Raw genomic sequence first — 21,190 nt, forward strand, 5'->3', positions numbered from 1 at the left:
ACAAGTTTTTGGACGACAGTTGTTTTAGTCATTGTCACAATTAGTCGTGATCTATCCACTGCTGGATGAAGGCCCCCCCCCCCATCCGTCTCGCCACCTCTCTCATGGTCTCGCGCGATGCAACGATCCAAGTAGCTTCGACACTCGAGACGATTGTATCACTCCATCTCACACGTGGACGTCCTCTTGGGGTGTGTTACCTCCTGTGCTTGCCACTCTATGCTCATAATCCAGGACATATTGTGCTAGGGGTTGTTGTGTTTTTGTTGTTGTCGATGATGGGGGTTTTTTTACGGATACATTTCATTTTGACAATTCCTGAGAATAATTGCAGGAGTTGTGTTTTCAAACGTGTGCTTCGTGGAATGCCAGAGGAGTAATCGTCAGTGCTAAGGCAGGGGGAATGCTCGACACTCTACACATGACGCACCAGTGACTCATAATGAACGTGTTTTTTTTTTGGGGGGGGGGGGGTTAGATCGCCTAAATATAAATGTGTCGTTATATTTACGCGATCTAATATTTACGCAATCTAACCCAACAAAAAATCCCCAAACAGTTTTTGTTTTCTTTTGTGAAGCATTTCCCTTTACACATTTAAATGCCACACACTGCCTTGCAGCTACAAGGCAGGATGTGTTCATGAACATAATCTCTTTCCAGCCCATGACATACATGCGCATCTGTAATTGGCGTGGCAAATTGTACAGATATTAAGACAATAAGCTGGTCTAGCGGGGGGTGGGGGGGGGGGAGTGGTGGGGCAATGGTTAGCACAGTGCGCCGTGAACCCGCCGACCTGAGTTTGCTTCCCGGCCACGGACACCGTCAGTGGTGATTTATATCCGAACTAGTCCTGGGAACCCCCTTCACACGCTCGACTCGCACTTCAGATGTTGCCGCTTGATCTCCAGACGCGGCACTTTATGTTTCATCGACCCACCCCACCACACCTCTTCACCCAGTAGTACAAATGGGTGCGCCACGGTGAATCGACAGGTCGCCACATGCGGTGGGATCAAGTGTGGAGACTCGCGGCCCTTCCAAGACGTCTGCCCAGCGCGGAAGAGAAAACACATTTGTTTTTTTTTACTTTATTTTATTTATGTTTTTATTTTATTTTATATCTACGTGACTTTACCGAAAGAACCAAGACTATGAATTCCTGCAGTCACGAAAGTTTTAAGTCAAAATTTTAGCCAAATACCCTCCAGAGAGGGGCTAACTTGAGCTCCCTCTCGTGGAAGCCCTTCCATCAGCAGTGGCGTGAGCAAGCAATTGCGTGGCTGCGCCTTCACCTGACCTGATGGAAGTCTAGGACAGATCTAGATACGAGTGACCATTGGCGTGTATCATGGGCTGCGATCGAAGGGCACTGGGTTTGTAGAACAATGTGACAAACACGCTGCCACACACACAGCAACAGGTACCATGTTTTTTAATGGCACGGTAATGGCTGTAATTGCACTGTTGGGCAGCTCTGGGTTGTTGTTTTTTTAGTCAAACAAGCCACGGGTACAGATATAATCAGTCAACCCTCTAGGCTAAAGCCGAACGATTTCCTCTGGCCTACCTGCACTAACTTGGGCACAAGAATGCATTATTTGTATTAGTGCCAGCCGAGACTACCAACAGCTCTGGAATAGAACTCTCGTCATCCGCGGTGGTGTGGGAGACACACATCGCGGATCTTCTCGTGAATTTACTCCACTCATCCGTGGATAATGGAATTACGTTTCCGATTAATTCCTCTTATTTACGAAAACCATCTGGATAACAGGAAGCTGTTCCACGAAGCAGGATTGGGAAAGCATGAGATGATCACGAATACAGGAAGACTATGGTTGTGGATAATAGTAATTATTAGGGACCCGATATACGTCCCATGGATATTGATTTGTTGGTAATCGGGTCGCCATGGTGGCGAGATGTTAACTACCTCGCTTGGTATGCAGGAGGTCGTAGGTTCCATCCCGACCCTGGCGCCTGCTGTGATTTTTGTTTTATTTTATTTTATTTTCATTAATTTTGATGTTTTACCTACGTGACTTTACCGAAAAAACCTAAGAATATGATTCCTTGCAGTCACGAAAGCTTCAAATCTAGAATGTGTGTTTGGGGTTTGCATGTTCTCCCCATAGTCGCGTGCATTTTTCTCCGCTTCCTCTGGTTTTTCCCTCCACATTGAGAAACATGTGCTTGGCTGAGTATATGGCTGCAATAAACTTTCACGTGATAATTCAATTCGTCGAGCTATCATTTGTGGCCAGGCCGTTTCTGAAAAATAGCTATATAGCTCAGTGGGCCTTACCTGATAAAATAAAAAAATAGTTTACTTTTCAGTTCTAGATAAGAGTTCTTCAGTATATTATTTATTGTTTCTAGTAAATTCCTACCTCCTGTAAAGTGTGGCGTCAAACAGTATCTAATATTGTTTACTTGCCTCCCAGAAAACCAAATCAATTTCACAAAGTTTTTATTTTGTTAAGACGAAGCCATTCAAAAAGTATTTATTTAAAATGGCGTTCACGTAAAAAAAGTGTTTACAAACTTAGCGGTGAAGAAAACGTGGCCTCATGCTGCTGTGCCTATGGCCACACATCCACTCCACGCATTTACACGTTACAGCATCACTAAACACACGTAATCATTAATTGTCATAATCAGCCATGATCCATCCACTGCTGGATGAACCTGTCATCCGGCAAACATTGTCGCCAAGGATCGCTGTCTCGCGAGGTGATGAAACCCGAAGGAGCCGATTCTGTCGCTCCGTCTCTGCGGGGCGATGCCCTCCCTTTGGCTGCCACTCCGTGGTTATTCTCGACCACGGGCTGCCCCTCGTCATACTCGGCACGGTGAATCAATGTCAGGCCGGTGCGATGCGAGTTACTCAGGGAAGAGTGCAAAGACGAATTATGGAGGCCAAACGCACGAGATGAATTGTGTGCATGCGGCCTAACGTCGCATATCCGACTCGCTGGCGACCGAGGTATAGGCGGGTGTGAGAAAAAGGTCAGATATGTGAACATCTACTGTATTGGAAATGACTGTTACACCGCGCACACGTTTGTACGTTGAACTTCTTTTACGCCGTACGTGGCCAGCCGTGTTCATCGGGGGTGACGGGGAAGGACAAGAAACACCCTGCACTGGGTCGTGGGCAGTTAATTTGGTCAGGGCAGATAGGTGACGGTCGGATGTGCGACGTTGCAGTGTATATTATAAATGCTTGGAGAGCACATTTAATTTAGTCTGGAATCTCACCTGACAGGAGATTGGACTTTGCGACCGCGTGATGAGAAACGCAATGTCTATCTGCTACTGGTACGGCGAGTGGATGAGGTTGATTTAATCGACTGTTACAATTATAACCGACGACTTTTTTCCACGTGTTTCCGCGTGGTGTGGTAGGGAAATACACGAACCCGCGAATGTGGATGCCTTTGCAGGAGGGAGCGCAGATAAAACTTGCAAACAGATAATCGGGCCGTGTGTGTGTCTGAGCCGTGTGAGTCGTGGATGAGTGGGTGGCAGAGAGGTAGACCCATTTATCGGATTAATATTCAAGGCAGCAAGAGACTGGACGTTCATTGTTTACGTACCAACGTTCAAAACAACGTAATCCTGACGATCTTTGTCAGAGCGACGTTGTCTCTCCTGCTCAGTCGAGCTGAATGCCTCGCCTGTTCTATGGGGCCGTCCATAAATGACGTCACGCGATTTTGGACGATTTTTGACCCCCCCCCCACCTCGTCGCACGGCGTCACAAAAAGTCAGACCCCCCCCCCTCAAATGTGACGTCACGAAACTCTGCCCCCCCCCCAAACCATATTTCCATTTTTAAAATATAACATGCTTCAAATAGCTTTAAACTGTTGTCATTGTAATGCGTATTTTATGTGGCGCTGCACTCTGATGTTGTAGGAGTGTTGTTATAACAATTCCATATTTATATAAAGTTGTGCATTTTGATGTGACGTCATATTTCTCAACCCCCCCCCCCCTCGTCACACATCGTCACAAAAATCTGCCCCCCCCTCTAGGTGCGTGACTTAATTTATGGACGGCCCCTATGTTTGCTATTGAACCGGCTGCAGTCGACATTTTAGTAATTATCTCGTTCAAAAAAACATTATTGACGTCCCATGAAGTGCTACTTATGTTTCAATCGCTGCAGGGATGATGAGCTATCATGATTATTATCATTCATGCAAAATACATGATAATGCTTACTGTTTTGTTCTTTCGGTAAAGTCACGTAGGTGAAAATAAACATAAAAATACAAATAATAATACAATTTAAAATAAAAATGAAAATAACTAAACTAAATTTAAAATTATATCATGATTATTTTCAGCTACGTGACTTTACCGAAAGAACTAAAGAGTATGGATCCTTCCAGTCATGAAAACTTCAAATCTAGAATGATAATGCTTGTTTTACTCAGGAAGGTCTCGCTGAGTCTCAACGTTCTTTTCTCATCAGGATGGTCATGCCAGGTGGCTTTTTAATGGGCAATGTCATTGTGTGGGACTTTATGTAGTTGTGTGATTTGTGCTTGTACACTGAATTTAAATGTATTTATTTTAGCAACTTTGTTTACGTTTTCTCTGTTTTTGCTCGAATATCGTTACATTTATTGCGTGTTGAGGTAACTCGCCGACCCGCCTCTACGGGAAACCTTCGTAGCTCATTGGATTCCTCCAGTCCAAAGAAATAACCGGATTCTGATTCTGCTATGTGTAATTCTCATTGAGTAATGTGACAGATAATTTTTTTTTCTATACAATATAACTGCCCATTACCATTTACATTGCATGGATTTTTTTGTTTTATATCGGAGGAAACCAGAGAGTCTGCAGGAAACCCCATGAAGACAAGGCAGAGGACATACAACCTGCACGCAGAAAGGTGTCTGAGTTGGGAGTAGAACCCAGGCCTCGTCTTGCTGTAAGGCACAAGCGTCACCACTGCGTTACCACCCTCCTGCCCAATGCGCCGAGACTGTGATTTGACCCGAATTAATAATTTGGCCTTCCGATCTTCTAAATGAAAAGACAAGTTTACAAACCACAGCCCCGTGGCCGATCATGAACATGAGATACGTAAATAAAGGTGGAGCGCCAGGCAAGGAATGGAACGTTTCCGGCAGATCGTTCGCCGTGGAGACGGAGCGATGAATTCAGCTCGTGCCCAGGTGCTGCGTGGATTATTACAACACAAGATCGTGGGAGATGGCGTCAGCTTAGCGGATCCTTCATCCAGCAGTAGATTGAACATGGCCGACGACGACGACGATGCTGCCGATGATGCACAAATAAGCATGTTTATATCGTCAGGAACTTCACGGAAACTTCACGAAGGAGTGCACAGCACATGGGGCGAAACGTCGGACATCGTGCCGAACAACACATCAGAGCGGGAGAGAGCCGTGAGAGCAGCACTAGCATGAAAACCTACGCGGTGGAATTGATTCTCTTTAATGGCCACCGATCGAGTGGTGTGTTGTGATTAATGCATTGTTTTTGCAGTAGCGTCCTGATTAGAGACGTTTGTAATTGGATGAAATCCATCACGCGTAGCTTATTTAGACTAAAGCTTACTCACTGCATCCTTAATGCCCTTTACAAAAAAAGAGTGATAAAACAAATAGCAATGTCATTTACACTATGAGACCTCGTTTTACCAGTGGCAAAATATAGTGATAGGTTTTTACCCTTTCAACTGGTACAAAAACTGACACCTTTGTATAAAGGTGTCTCAACATTCTGATAGTGCGCTGTTTTTGAGTTGTACGCCTTTTGGCGTCATCTAGTCTAACACCAATGGAGACTAGGCTCTAAGAAAAGCTGTCTAGGGTGTGGACCAATCAACTTCAAGGAGAGTGCATATCATTATCATTTTCGAGTTTTTTCTTTTTGTTTGCATTTTGACTGCTTGTGTTGTGGTTATAAAGGTGTCAGTTTTTGTACCAGTTGAAAGGGTAAAAACCTATTACTATAGCAATGGCATTGCCAAGCCATTGCTGGAACATGGCCTTCCCATGCCGTATCGGTCGTTGGCTTGTTTGACCATACTTAGAGCACGCTCGCCAGTATGTTCAAAATTACATTTACATTTTCATCCAACCTGTAAGGTGCTGGTGGAAGGGCCTCCACCAGAGGGAGCTTCAGAGATATCCTCGAAACGGTATTTGGCCTACTCTTTCACGCTCGCCAAAACGTGTCGGCAGAGGTGGGAGTACACAGCACCCACACTTTGACTCAGCACACGCGACACGGCGGTCGACTAACGGGCGGTGTAGACATTTATGCTGTTGGGTGGACAGCAGTCGGTGGGCGAGGGGGGGTTATGAAACTCGCAGCGTTGTCTCAAGACATCGAATCGAACCGGCGACCTCTGCATGGCAAGTCACAGCCTTCTGACGCACCACACCGCGGCCCAAGCAAGAGGAAACAACCTAAACATGTGACGGCATGTTCGTATATTTCTTTACTTTCGCATAGTACTCCGTCGTAGGGTTGACCCGTGACCAATTGCGAGTCGGGGAATGGCACGCGGCACCTTCCGAGCTGCGGCAGCGTATCGTCACGGCCTCGCGAGCGAAGCTATTGACAAAACGAATTAAATGCAAAAAAAGAAATGTCAATTAATACGGGACTAAAAAAAAAATCTCATTTTTTTTTTGCACCGATACACCATCGGCCCGTTACGTTACGCAGAGGCTGCACCCTAAAGGACACGTTCTTTTACTCCAACATTTGAACTGGACACCACCAGCAAGGGCCCCGTGGCAAGCGGTGAGGATTTTTGTTTTGTTGTTGCGACGAGCGCTTTACCGCCGCGGAGAGGTGAACAGGAGCTGACTTGACTGGTCACGCCGTCAATCGCTGTCGGCAGCATGTGGGCTGTGGCCTTATGCAGGGTGCTTCAAGAAAAAATGGTAACACTTAGACGGGACTATCGGGTTTTTTTTCATGGGAAAAGAACGGATTTATAATACACCGTAGCGTCATAACAAATACGCGTTAATAGCTTCAACAAAAAGTTAAAGGGTCTCCCACTTTTTCTTGGTTCTTTCGGTAAAGTCACGTAGAATGGAAATAATAAAATAAAATAAATACAAGATAATAAAATAATTCTCACGACGTTTCGGCCACAACGCAAGCAGCCGTCCTCAGGTGAAGAACAGGTCTGTCGAGAAGACATTTTAGACTTTGTCTTCTCGACAGACCTGTTCTTCACCTGAGGACGGCTGCTTGCGTTGTGGCCGAAACGTCGTGAGAATTATTTTATTATCTTGTATTTATTTTATTTTATTATTTCCATTCTACGTGACTTTACCGAAAGAACCAAGAAGATGGAATCCCTGCAGTCACGAAAGCTTTAAATCGAAATTTGGTCTCCCACTTGTTCGCCATCGTTGTCAACGAGTGCCTGGGATCTTCTCCAGGTGTTCTCCAGAGCCCGGAGTCACATTTCTTGTGCTGTTGTTGCAAAATTCTCCGAAGTGTTAACATTTGTTTTTGAAGCACCCTTTATTTCGCCGGCTTGCACGGCTCGATGGACTTGGCTTCCAACTGGGCTGGGCTCATGCTCTCCCCCGTCTATCTCTCTATCCCGTGAGCTTATCAACTGCTGCTCTCCGTGTGTGTGCGTGTGTCTCTGGCCGTGTCGCGCAGTGTGCGTCTTCGTAAATGTCCATTCCCTCATGTATTATTGATGCATTGGTTAAGGCTACTCAGAAGTGAAATGCAGTGCTGGTCTGTATAGACGGAGGAGCCTATGTTTCAATCTGGATGAAATACATCCGTTATTATGATGATTATTATTAATTTCATACGTATCCTGCATTTCATTGAAAGATAAAACGCTGCACATGTGATAAGGTCAACGCTAAATAAATAATGAAATGCTCTCCGAGACAATAAACACAGAGTAAACAGATTCACTCACTCATGGGTCTAGGTTTCTACAAGCGCCAGCATCGGAGTACGTTTCCATCACCCCACCTGTGTTGTACATAGGCAATGTCCCTCCTGCTATAGGATGGATGATCACGCGTGGATTCTGCTATGCGCGTTCGTTCCTCGGAGGCATTTGCTCGGCGATGTCACGCGCATTGGCCACATGGAGCAGCGTGTCACGTCTTCGCGTGAGTTACGGAGCTTCGTTGACGATGGCCGTTATCTATGGCCATGTTGCGGGCAACTCTGAGATCAATGTGGCCACATTTTCCATTGAGCGAGTCCGCAATAGCGACACCAACTTTAGACTGATATTACATTTGCATTGGAGAGTTGCTGTGACCCCCACATCGCAGAGACACGAATGGACAGACGCCCAGACAGAGGCACGTCCCTCCTTTGTCGACAGACATTGTTAACGACTGAGCAGAAGAGCAGAGCAATGTGGTCTGTGTGTGGGTTGTTGTCTTGGGGCCAAATGAAGTTAGCGAGCACCTATGAAGGCCTGCACGGCGCAGCATGTACACATATGTTTGTTGACGTTCTTTCGCACCGTAAGTAGCCAACCGCGCCAATCGGAGGTGCGGCACACGAGGGTCTAGGTGTCCAACATCACACCTGACCGCCTTTGTCTCCCTCGTGTCGATGTTTACACATCGCATCAGGTTTCAATCGAGGTTGAGGCCCAGGACCGGTTCAAATAATCGTAAATTGGTGTTGGCCGAGAGCGGGAATCGAACTCGGGTACCGCCGGTTCGTAGCGCGGGCTACGAACCTATGCTACAGGTGTGAATCTTTGCCTCACCTGCCATCAATTTGTGTTTCCATCCTCTCTACTCAGTCTTGGGAAGTAATCTGTCACTGTAATCAGAGTACCCAAGACCGGCAGCAGTAATCCCATCATACTCCAATTTCAAGCAGTCGGATTACTTTTACTGAACACGTATTGGGTGACGACTGTTTTACGATTACATTCATTTTGTTTTATAAGAGGCTATCCAACGAACACAGGGCAGCGGTCGTTATCGTCAGCGTGTTGGGTTAAACAGCGAATACATCTGCACGGATGGAGCCTACCCAGGATAATTTGTGGCGCTGTCCTCTTGGAAGTTGAAGCATCCTCGTGTTTGTTGATTTAAAGAAAGTGCTCGTGAAAGTCCTCCAATAAGTAACGACGACAATGGGTATTGGATTACGATATTAGGTGCTGTACTTCAAAAACACCTAGAGTTCGTTCTTGTATCTCGCTCCTCTTGTATATTTAGTGTCTGTATGATTGCTTATCTGTCTGTCTGTCTACCTGTCTGTCTGCGCGTTTGTCTCTCAACGTGTCTCTCCGTATGCTTGTCTATCTGCTTGTCTGTCTACTCGTCTGTCTGTCTACCTAACCGTCTTTCTGCTCGTCTGTCTGCCCCGTTGTCTGTCCCTTTTGTCTGTACGTCTGTCTGTGTGGCCTCTCCCGCCTATCAATGCGTCTGTGTGCGCCTCCCGCGTGTCGACTAAATAGACAGAGAGATATTCTTAGGTTATTTGCGGTAAAGTCACGTAGGTAAAAATTTAAAATTAATAAAAGTAAAATAAGAATTTAAAAAAATCACGACGTTTCGGAGGCAACACAAGCTTCCGTCTTCAGGTGGAACCGTCACGGCACGATAGCTGTATCAAGTGAATTTAAAGTCACCTACGTGACTTTACAGAAAAAAACCTAAGAATATGAATCCTTGCAGTCACGAAAGCTTCAAATCTAGAAATAGACAGAGAGACTCTCTGCGGAGTTTGTCCACCGTCCCAGGGCTCAAGGAGCCCCGCCCGACAGAAGCGAGCCGCTGCCCCCAGCGCCCACGCGAGCACGGGAAATGCGTTGACACTCGCGACTTCACGCAGACTTCACTTTGAATTTTGACATCCGTCTCTCCTCCCCACCAACCCTGTCCTCAATTCTTAGCACTGAAACCGTTCCTCCCTCCCCCTCCACCTCTCGTTGTTTTCCTCATCTTTGTCTGTCTCTCCATACCCCCCCCCACCACTCGCCCCGGCACTCTCTCATCTGCTTCCTCCTCCTCCCTTTGCTCTCCTCCACAGCATGAAACCACCTGTGTCAGACAGGCCCCCTCAACCACACTGCCACAGACCCACACATCGCAACGCAGCCCTGCCTTCCTCCATCAAAGCTACCCCCGCATGGCCTTCTCGACTGTTGGGGCAAGTGACGTTAGCGAGCGGCTGTCAAAGCCGCCACGGCGCCGTCGGTGTCCCCTCACTGCTGATGTTTGCACGCCCACAGCAGGCAACCGTTTAAGGCCGGCTCGACCTAGGAGAGGGGGAGGCCCGAGACGGCTTCGGTCGCCACTCAATTTGTCCACGCCCGGTGTCCCAATGGAACACGGGTCGCTGAGTTTGTAGCGCACTGCGCCAACCACGGCGCCACCGCTCCGCCCATGTGTTTCAGACAGCCCTTAACCCACACATCACATCTCTGCTGCCTCTCCCCCACCACCATCACGAACCCACGTTAAAACATACGGCAGCAATTTCTACCGCAAGGCCCCCGCGCTCCCAGCCAACGCGGGTCTCATCCCGGCACGCCGCGAAACTTTTTCCCAGCGGCGGCACGAGTCAACACCACACGGCAAACAGAAATGGCGTTGCGTTGCGTTTTTTGTTTGCGTTGTTGCCGCTGCTGCTACTGCTGCTGTTGTTGTTGTTTCAGTCGTTACGCGCGTGCCCGATTCCTCGTCGTGAGTGCCCCAGGCCTGATGGCGAGACGCGCTCCCAAAACAGTCGCTGAAAATTCGGAACCGCCACCTGCCCCCCCCACCCCGTGTACATGTTATTCAAATTTATTTGAAGGCAATCTCCTTTCGTAGTCTTTTTTTTCATCCTCCTGAAAATTATATTCCAGCAGCGCTGCCCCCGAAGTTGAGCCGTGAAAGAAGCAGGTTTCTGAGCAGAAATATTGCCGAGCATAACCTCGCCGTGTTGGAGAACTGATCTGGAAGACGTCGTCATCATAGAACTACTTTTAAGATGCATTAATAATAAATATATAGACGACGTATCCACACTGGATGGTTATGCGCCTTCTTGGTCGCTTTGAAAATGAGTTGTTCACCTCAATAAATGAAACTGACATGTTTAATTTTATTTTCAAAGTTGACATGTACTTATTTAAGTGAAAACCAAAATTAATGTACCGAGGCTTTGTTTTCGTTTGTTCAGTCATTGGTGACAGAGCTGAGACCATCATTTCACTTAACTTTGAGATTCCAGTCTAAGCATGGGTGACTTAAAACCAGAGTAGAACTCAGAATCTCAGTGTTGCCAGCTCAGAGATGGTAGTATAACCCCTTGAGTCACCACGCAGTTGAAACACTGAGACAAGTTTCAGTGGGTTCACAAAGGTCAGTTGGCAGGGCCGCGTGTGGTGGGCTGTGAGTGCTCCAACCTCATCCAAGTCATCTGGTCATTGTGGAAGAGTAGGCCTATATCCCTCAACAGGGGCTCGAGAGTTTACTGCAGTGAACGCCCCTCCTGCAAGCAACGGCGTGAGCAAGCAATTTCAGGGCTGCACCTTTGCCTGTTATTAATTTCAAGCAATCTAAGTGTGAAACCACAGAAAGGCAATCAATTCTTAGTGCACTATTTTATATTCACAAACCTGACATCACCAAGTCCCGAGACTCAAGAGTCCCGGGTCTCGGGTGAGGTTTTCCTGGGTGACCCAAAAAAATAATTTTCAAACATTTTTTTTGGGTTGAAATGTTGGAAGCGCGGTCGGAGGCATGTGTTATTTTAGCAATTCGTGAAGAAAGGAAATTAAAAATTTGAGGGCGTATGATGTTTGCAGGCTGCAAGGTCTGAGTTGAGTCAGGTTTTAAACTTGACACTCCCCCCTAGACGCACAAAAGCTAGCGGAAAGTGGGGTGTTAAGCACTCCAACATGTGTTGCGCAAGCTTCGCCGTGGCAAAACCTGGTGTGATCCCATAAGGAAAAACACTGCAGACCTGTCTGACACAATTTTTTTTGTTCAAGTGACCATCCTCAGATTATTTAGATTTTTAAAATATAATTTAAAAGCCTTATGGGCAGGTAGGACCCCCCCCCCCCCCCCATGTAAATACAGGGTTAAAGCGGAACGCTGATGCATTATAAAACAAATTGTGCAAGCTGAAGATTTGTGTGTTTCTTTTTTAAGTGACCAACCTTATTTTAAATGTAATTGAAACTCCTCATGACTGTGTAGAACCGCATGTATATTCCAGGTTCAAATCAGAAAGCAATCTTTTTTTTGGACGTGCGAGCCAAAGCTTCTACCATGAGTATTATTTGCAGTGCTCATCTCCACTGGTTGGCGTTTACCGGTGGTAAATTCCACATTCCTATGGTGGGGCCCAGCCTATATTAATTTTTTTGTAATTGATATAATGCCGTTGCTTCTCCCGACTCGCATTATGGATAAAAGCAAACTCTGGCGCAGATGTGTCTTGCTTTAAGAAACGCTACGGTATATCGGTGTGGAGAACCCAATTGTACCAATAGACAAAGTGTTTGTATTTATATCTGGGGACAGAATATAGTTTCACTCATTTTCTTTCACACATAAATGCTCTACGTAAACGGATGAGTTGTTATTACAATACAGTATCGCGTTTTGCATTGAATAGGGCCCCATAACTTTAGATGAGTTGCTCTTGCCAATAACATGTGGTGTGGTAACAGCAGCTGTTTTTTTTTTTACAAGTCTGACCTTGCTGATGAGACCCAGAAGACGGAAACCGGTCAAGAATGTGCTTGCTAAAAAATGCTACTGCGTACTCTTAGGTTTGTTCGGTGAATTCACGTAGGTAAAAAATAAAATTCAAAGTTAATAATGGAAATAAAATAAAATAATAAATCATTATTAACTTTAAATTTTATTTTTTACCTACGTGACTTTACCGAAAAAACCTAAGAGTATGAATCCTTGCAGTCACGAAAGCTTCAAATCTAGAATGTTACTGCGTAATATTTTGTCTGCAGTGCCAAAAGGCTGACAGACTTGAGCATTCTTTTTACTTACATGCCACAAAGTGGAGGTTACGCGTAGAAGTGGCTTAATTATTTGTGCTACAATAGAAGCGCTGTGTAATTCACTCTTGAAATGTATGACAATTTAAAATGTCTCAGTGCAATTTATTTTTTAAAGGTTCAAATGTATTCCGGTACAATTGAGCATGGAAGTGATTCTTCCTCATTGCTAGCACTGAACCAGTTGTTAAAAATTCCCTTTAGTATGGTGGGGACCAGTCCACAAATGACTTACCCTCCCACAGCGTGGTAGTCATATTATAATTATCAAACACAGGTGGATGATAGGCTGAGCCTAGCCCCAATCAGAATTGGAACTCTCTACCTTGTGAATTTGAACTAAATTAGACATCTGGTTCCACCACTTATGTTGAAGACCAGGCAGTTTCTTCTCATCCATGCTGTTTTCAATTGCCATACTGTTGGTGACGCCACACTCACCCCACCCAACGCTTCACCTGCTCACTCACCCATCCACTCACCGCTTGGGGTCCTAAACGCTTGCTTATTTTGCTTATGCATAGGGCCACAACTGACTATTCTTTTCTCATCATCTCTTGGAGTGACATGTCCCACCTAAGCCCACTTACTGAACAGTTTTAATGGTACCATTGTGACACGTGTATGTTCCCTCGTACACGTGTTCCTCGTTGTTTTTGCCTCTCAATGTAAAACCTAAAGTCGCGATTCCAAGACACGCAATGCTACAGGCATTGGCCAAACATCCCACGTGCTGAAAATGTGCCTGCAGATCACCCAACTGGGATCACACACACACACAACTTGGCAGGATCCTCCTTACAAGAGTCTTGAGGCTCGGCGAGGCTTTCCTGGGTAACCAAGCAGAATAATAACGTATGATAAAAATGTGCCGGGAATATGCTTATTCTAATCATATTCATGGCTACGCTGTGCGTAAAATCTGTCCCGCATGTATCACTGGCTGCCTTGACCAACTACGAGTCTCTGCTCAAACCGAGCAGCACTTTTATTCACCGTCGTCGGATCTTCGTCACAGTCAAGGGAAGAAAATCTCTCCGCAAGGCGAACAATCGTTGACTTCGCACGAAAGCGGCACTCGTTTTATGAGCCTCATCGGGGACGATGGGCTGGTGGATGTGGCATTAGTTCGGCAGTTAAAAAAAAAACCCTTGCCTGTTTAGTCACGTGTGTTTGCTGCTGTACAGCTCAGTTAAGTCGATGTTCTTTCTTAAGCCTAGCTCTGGAAAGTCATAAAGAGGCGTGTCCGTGTCAACTACCGAATGTTTTTAATCGTCATATATGTGTATTTGAAAAGAGCATTTTTGTTTTAAAAAAAAAGCATAATATATTTTGGCAAGAGTAATAATGTGCATGCCGTTACAAAAACCTCGATACAATGTGTCATACAAAGAGTAAAACAATACGCTTAGGAGTTTAAAAGCTTAAGTTTACCAATGCTTATATAATTATATTTACACAGCAAACGACTTTTCGTGAATAGAACACACACACACACAATCTTATTGAAACTTTACAATTGTTTTTCAGCACACGTTTATACACATGACAGTAGTTCGGAGCTAAAACTCTGTATTCCAAATATGTTACAAATATGTACATTCGCTTGAGAGAATTAGAAATTCTGCAAATCAGCATCAAGCTCTTACGTTGTCTAAAGAAACGCAAAGTCCAAGAGACTCACTTTTTCATTCTAAAATATCTTTCCCACGAATGAAAAAGAAAACAGATTTGAGTTAACTTTATTGTGGAGTACATATACTCGCATGTGTTTCCACGTTTTTGTTGATGCATCTGTACGGAGATATAGTTTATGCAGTCGATCTGCCGTCACGTTTGCAAGCATATAAACACATTCTTAATCCGAAATACATAGCGCTGAACCTGAGGTTTGATAAGTGTGTTTCTTTTTTTTTTTATCACGTTATGTATGTACACGTCAGCAGATATATACAAAAGCAAAATGTCGAAATCAACAAGTCTGCATATATGTTCAAAGCGCACAAACAAACAAAAAACACAGACACACATACTGTGTATTTACAATTGACTCGAGACAATCCCACGTCATTGCATGCATTTTCATGTTCGCACAGGTTCTGAGAAAATATAAGCGTTCAGTATTTTTGTCGTTATCTTTTTTATTTCTCTTTATATTTCAGGGTTGCATTTGTAGAAAAGGCGACTTAGTCTGGTAACGATAAGACGTAAATAAATAAATGCTGGAGGGAGGCATTATTAGTTTTGATAACGAGGAAATAAACTGCACTACAGCTGGACTTGTCGTTGTGTTTTCCACTATTACCTCTTGTCCGCAAGTTCTCACCTTCAGAGCTGAACTGTGGCCATCGGCCTCAAAACAAACACCGACATGAAAAACTTCCGACTGACCATATTTCACACGATGCGTTTCCCTCTGCGTTCACTATTAATCCACTCTATCCGTTAGTCAACACACAATCTGCAGCGTGAAAAACAGGCAAACACTTCTTCCAAAGTCAAAGTCAGTCCCCCTGTTCGTGTAAGCGATTCGACGGTGGACATCAAGCCAGTGGTTGAAATCCTGCATTTCCATGGCTGGGGGCCAGTCTCACACCCATTACGGATGACCGCTGTTGACTCCCCACAAATTGATACCAGTTTTAATCTACCGCGGAGGGATGATGGGCTGAGCCGGCGCGCAACTGGGAACTGAACTTGCGGCCTCCCGATTGCGAACCAAGCAAAGTGCTCTTCACCGCAGCGCAACCCGGTCCATACGAAGTCATTAAAGTGCTATATTTCCCGCAGCATCTAACGCACACCAAACACAACTTGAAAAAGGGGGGGGGGGGGGGCTTTAATAGCGAACGCCGTGAAGGGAAAAACAAAATGACTCGTGCAGTTGCAAGAAAATCGTCGAAAACGATTACTGTATGTACATTTATATAGTCATATATATGTATAAAGTACAGGGTAAACAGGTTTGCGTTAAGTCGAGCGAAAGAGCTCCTGCGTAACTCCGCGCGCGCGCGCGCGCGCGCACAAATGCCTCCGACATCGAAGTCGCCATCGTCACCGCCATCGTCACCCGGCATCGGCGCCGTCGTCGGCACGCGTCCCCGAAGGAGCCGTTGGATGAGCGGCAAAGGCTCTCTCTGCGACGCCAAAAACCCCGCCTGCCGCTCTCGCCGCGTCTCCAGAGTTCCGCGTGGGGCTGGCGGCGCTCGACTCGCCCGGGTCGCCCGCGGCTGCTTTGCCGAATTAAATAGAACTTTAAGTTGCCTTTGTTAAATACGTCGCGAAAAGCGAAATGCCGGATGCGCATATGCAGGAGAGGATTGACTGTAATGAATGATAATCATATTAAAATGTGGTGAGGCATGTGCGTAATGGGAAAGGGGGGGGCGGTGGGAGAGAAGGGGGGCATATGCCTGCCTCTTCATGTTCATTTTCGATATCGTCATCGCCCTTTAGGAAGCTCATTGCCGGCAGTGGCTCACGGAGTTTTCGCGGCCGGCACCTTGAGAACGACCGATGTGAAGCAGGGGGGCACGCGTGCGTCGTGCACGTGTCTCCGTTGTGCCACCGTGCCACGGGCGGTGAGCGCAGAAGGTGGACGGCGGTTTCAGAGACTGGGCGGTGGTTGACGTCACGCGACTCGTGGACTGCTGCTGCTGCTGCTGCTGTCGTCGTCGGGAACGAAGCTGTCGCGAAGCGGCCGGGGTGTATTGACGATGGGAGACGGCGGGCGGAGAGGACAGGGAAGGGAGGGAGGGAATGCGGGAGGATTTCCCGAGCCCCCCACTACCCCCCCCCCCCGTGCACTGGCTGGGAGTTATATATTCACGCACGTTGCGGAGTTCTGCGATACACTCAGCTTCACTCATCCTCCGCCCGACGACGTTCAAAGCCATCTTGAGCGAGTGCGACACCCAGCTGCGAGAGACAAAAGAACAGATATTTTAATTAGATCACAGCGCACCACTCCTGTGCGTCTGTTCATAATAAACAAAAAACGTGCCTTCTTCTTGGTTCCTTCGGTAAAGTCACGTAGAAGGAAAATAATAAAAGGTGGAGGACAGGTCTGTCGAGAAGGCAGAGTTTCAGACTCGGCTGCTTGCGTTGTGGCCGAAACGTCGTGAGAATTATTTTATTATGTTTTATGTTTATTATTTTATTATTTTACTTCTACGTGACTTTACCGAAAGCACCAAGAAGATGAATCCCTGCAGTCACGAAAGCTTTATATCGAAAACAGAAAACGTGCCGTGTGTGGGAAGAAGGTTCACGGCGAGCCGGGTTACATCCCCGCCCACGACTCACAACGCCTGAGGTTGTAATTCACGACGCCACCACGGGCTTCCGCAAGATCGACTCGGCCTGAAAAAACCTTTGAGTGTGAGAACATCTGCACTGGGGAGACAAAGGCGGCCGTGCGTGATGCTGGCTATACCACTCGGCGGTGTATCATACTGGTCGTAGGTCCTATCAGCTGTAATTGTACCATTGGCTCATGGTGCAGCGGTTAGCACACTGCGCTACGAACCCGGAGGCCCGAGTTCAACTCCCGAGTTCAACTCCCGAGTTCAACTCCCGAGTTCAACTCCCGAGTTCAACTCCCGAGTTCAACTCCCGAGTTCAACTCCCGCTCACGGCCAACGCCGGTGATGATTATCTGAACTGGTCCTGGGCCTCCCCAAGGTCGACTCAGCCTCAAATGAGTACCTGGTGCGGTGTGTAAACGTCGCCACTGTTACTATATTAACATCATATGAATTGCAATTTAGCAGATACATGGTATTAATAATGAAGATTTTGTAACTCGCATAGATTAAATTTACTCGAGAGAGAGAATGATTCAGAGGCGTGGGAAACCACGTAATCAGAATCGTTATTTAGACCGGAGGAATCCGATGAGCTATGAAGCTCTTTTTTTTACAGATGACCAAGTATGGGTGGGGTCAGCAAGCGCCAACAATCGCTCAACCTCTGCGGCCCTACATTGGGAAGCTTTGGCCGACTCCACGAATGAGTGCGTGTGTATGTGATTGTGAAGGACGCTGCTGCTACTGGGCAGTTGGAGGCAGTCACAATCCAGCAACAACGGAGGGCAGAGGCAGAGGAGCTACACTCATAACAACGAGTGGAGCACCGGGTGGCTAAAACACAGCAAGTTGGCACAGTAGGGGGCACAGGTGGTGCATCGGCCACTCATCTCAGTCAGTCGACTGTCCTGTGACCTCCTGACAGCGGGCGTTCGACACTTCACGTGGCCTTAACATGCACATAGCCTGGCCCAAGCGCCTTGGTGACGTCACCGCCACTTAGTAGCAAACGGAGGTTGTTGTATGATCAGAGCACGCGCGCGAGTTCCAGCTACGACGGGGGCCCTTCGTCACGCCACACAAACGCGGCGCCTCCGGCCGGCGGCCACGCCGTTGCGTCCGTGGGCCTCCCAAACAAATGTGGAACGTGTTACGGAACAGACCTCTCCGCGTGATCGATGGCCCTTCAAGAGCTTAAATCCCAGCTTAAGGAGCGTCGGTATGAAGTGCTATACGACCGGCTTCAAATTGTACGTGGATAATTTACATCGCACGTGTGCTTTGTGCCGTGCTGGCGATGGCGGTGGTGATTTTTTTGGTGGTGGTGGTGGTGGTGGTATGTTGTGATCTCAACTTGGCTTCATTTTTTGTTTTTTTACACAATATTTAGTGTTTCATGTTTTTATTGACTTCATCCATTCCATGTGACCGCGTGCTCCTGCCTGTGTGCTGCACGTGCTCGGAGAGCGTAGCTTACGTTCGGTTTATAACCACAGGCTGAAGCGGCATTAACATAATTTATCACCAGTCTGTTGTTGCAGCTATTAGAAACCCCACATTTAGAATTGGGTCTCCCACCTCCCTCGTCTATCAAGCAACGGTACAGCGTTTAACTCCATGCCACGCACTGAAAAAATATTGGATATTCCACGTTCCCATGACTGAGGATCTGTTGAATTTTCACAACGCGGTACCTCATTTACAATGCTGTACCTACCACAAAGAGATGATGGGCTGAACTGAATCCCCCAAAGAATGCCGAGTTTTTGTTTAGACATCAAGGTGGTGCTCATCTCCTGTTTACAGCGCTGTGCCAGTGGTGGAAATACCACGTTGCTATGGCAGGAGCGAGCCTATCCACAGGAGAACCACTCTTGACTCCCCACAAAGTGGTACTAATTTTATCGATCCCTAAGGGATGATGTTTCCCTACCCGGATTTGTACTCGCAACATTCCAATTGTAAGTCGAGCACCAAAGTATAAAAAATCTTGAATCGGTATCTGTTTTTTTCCCCTTCCTAAACGCCTTCCATATGAATGTGGAATTTCCACTCCGAGCTCAGAAAAAGAGCATTCACCCCCCCCCACACCTCCCCACCCCTTCCTGGAATCTGCCACTGATTTACAGATCTCTCTGCAAAAGACGCTTGGAGTTAGTTCTTGATTGTAAAGTGCGTGTGGGATACGCGGCGGGCTGCTGATCACACCAGGCCCGCGACCCGGCCACCGATTACTCCGCACGACCACCGAGCACCGCGCCCCCTTTGGTGGACCGCCGTGAGTTATAGGATTGCTGTGAGTTATATGGCCGCTGTGAAATTTTATAGGGGGGAAAAAAAATCAACACGTTATGGGGTGGTTTCTTTGACTCCTAAATCCCATCAACTCAATGTTTTGTTTTTCTTTAAATAATTTACAGACGAAAGCAGCAACAAAATAATTCCACGCAAGTAACTCTTTCTCTATCACCACGACCGCAGTTACTGTTCTTCAGAATTTCCCCCGTTGATTTCTCTACCCGTGTTGAGACTCGCTCCACCAGACACTGACTCTTTCGTCTCGTACACCACACTGTATTTAGTCAAAACACTGGAGGTCACAACAACGCTCACCCACTCACCCACACACCAGCTCACTCACTCACTAGTTCATTCACACACTCACCACACTGGAGGTCACAACAATGCACACCCATTAACTCACTCAAACCCTCACCCAAACACCAGCTCACTCACTCACTAGACTACTCACTCACTCATCACATGTCTCTTTCTGCTCATTCCCTGCGACTGCTCTCGTTTATATTCCTTGCCATTGTGTCTTGTCCCAAGCTCTTGAGTCAAACGTTACTAAATTCACCAAAACGCATTATCTATTACAACTTTGATCGGGCTGTGCGTTGCTTGCCAGATGACGTTTTGTGCTTTTGGCCCTGTGATCAGCAACCATAAGAAAAAGCATGATAAGTAACATTATCCTTTGGAGAGACTACCTCTGGTCACGAAAACGTGCAATGTCTCCCCCATTGCTTCAGTGTAGACAATGGGCATGAACGGTACACAAAAAAGAGTTGCATCCCCTGATTGTGATGCATGTAGTACTTCTGCTGGCCCAACGACTCAAAAACGAGTTTGCCAAACCTCCCAAATGCAGCACTCTCGTGGCTAATAATTCTGAGACTCAATCTGTCCTGGACAAATAGATGATGTTGTAACAATGACGATACGACCCGTTCCTCTGCATCAACATCAGCCACGCGAAGGGAGAAGAAGACCAATGCAACTTGGAGATTTCCACCACTCGCTCGGCACCACCACGCCCAATGGTCGTGTGAGCAGAGGGGGTCACCCGCTTTGACTTTTCACGTAAAGGAGTCCGAGAGTTGATGCATTCTGCGCGTTAAACATGAACAGTGACGCGCCCCCAGTTACAAAGTAACCAGGTTCACTGTCACAGGATAAACCAATCACCTATTAAAGTAGACACAGAGCCAAGCATTAACTGGACACAAGCACAGCACGTGCACATCACACACACACACTCAAACGCATTGTTTCGTGTATACATGACAAGGAAGATGCCACTGTAATGGAATTACAAGAACAATTAACAGAGAACAACTCTGCGACCTGAGTCGCCGGGTTTGTAGCGCAGCTCGCTAACTACTGTGCCGCCGTTCCACACGTAGAGGATTATACAAAGATGCTCCGTGTAGCCATAACAGACTTTTTGGGGCAAGCGCTGTTAGCGAGCCCCTATGAAGGTCGGCACGTCACACAAAGGGGTGGGTCGACTTTGTCTCCCCCAGTGACGATGTCTAAACACCACACGAGGTACTCATTT

The 21,190-nt window shown here is 46.7% G+C and overlaps 1 protein-coding gene across 1 annotated transcript in view; it reads right to left on the reverse strand.

Moving 5' to 3' along the window:
- Positions 1–14,285: 14,285 nt before the first annotated feature.
- The window catches only part of LOC144727646 (uncharacterized), a 42,871-nt gene continuing 35,966 nt past the window's right edge, over positions 14,286–21,190 (reverse strand). The window contains exon 7 of the mRNA XM_078606613.1: positions 14,286–16,957. The gene's annotated coding sequence lies outside the window, so the exon portion shown is untranslated. The remainder of the gene's footprint in view (positions 16,958–21,190) is intronic.

Source organism: Lampetra planeri, chromosome 26, assembly GCF_965212315.1.
Source record: "Lampetra planeri chromosome 26, kcLamPlan1.2.h2, whole genome shotgun sequence".
Lineage (NCBI taxonomy): Eukaryota > Metazoa > Chordata > Hyperoartia > Petromyzontiformes > Petromyzontidae > Lampetra > Lampetra planeri.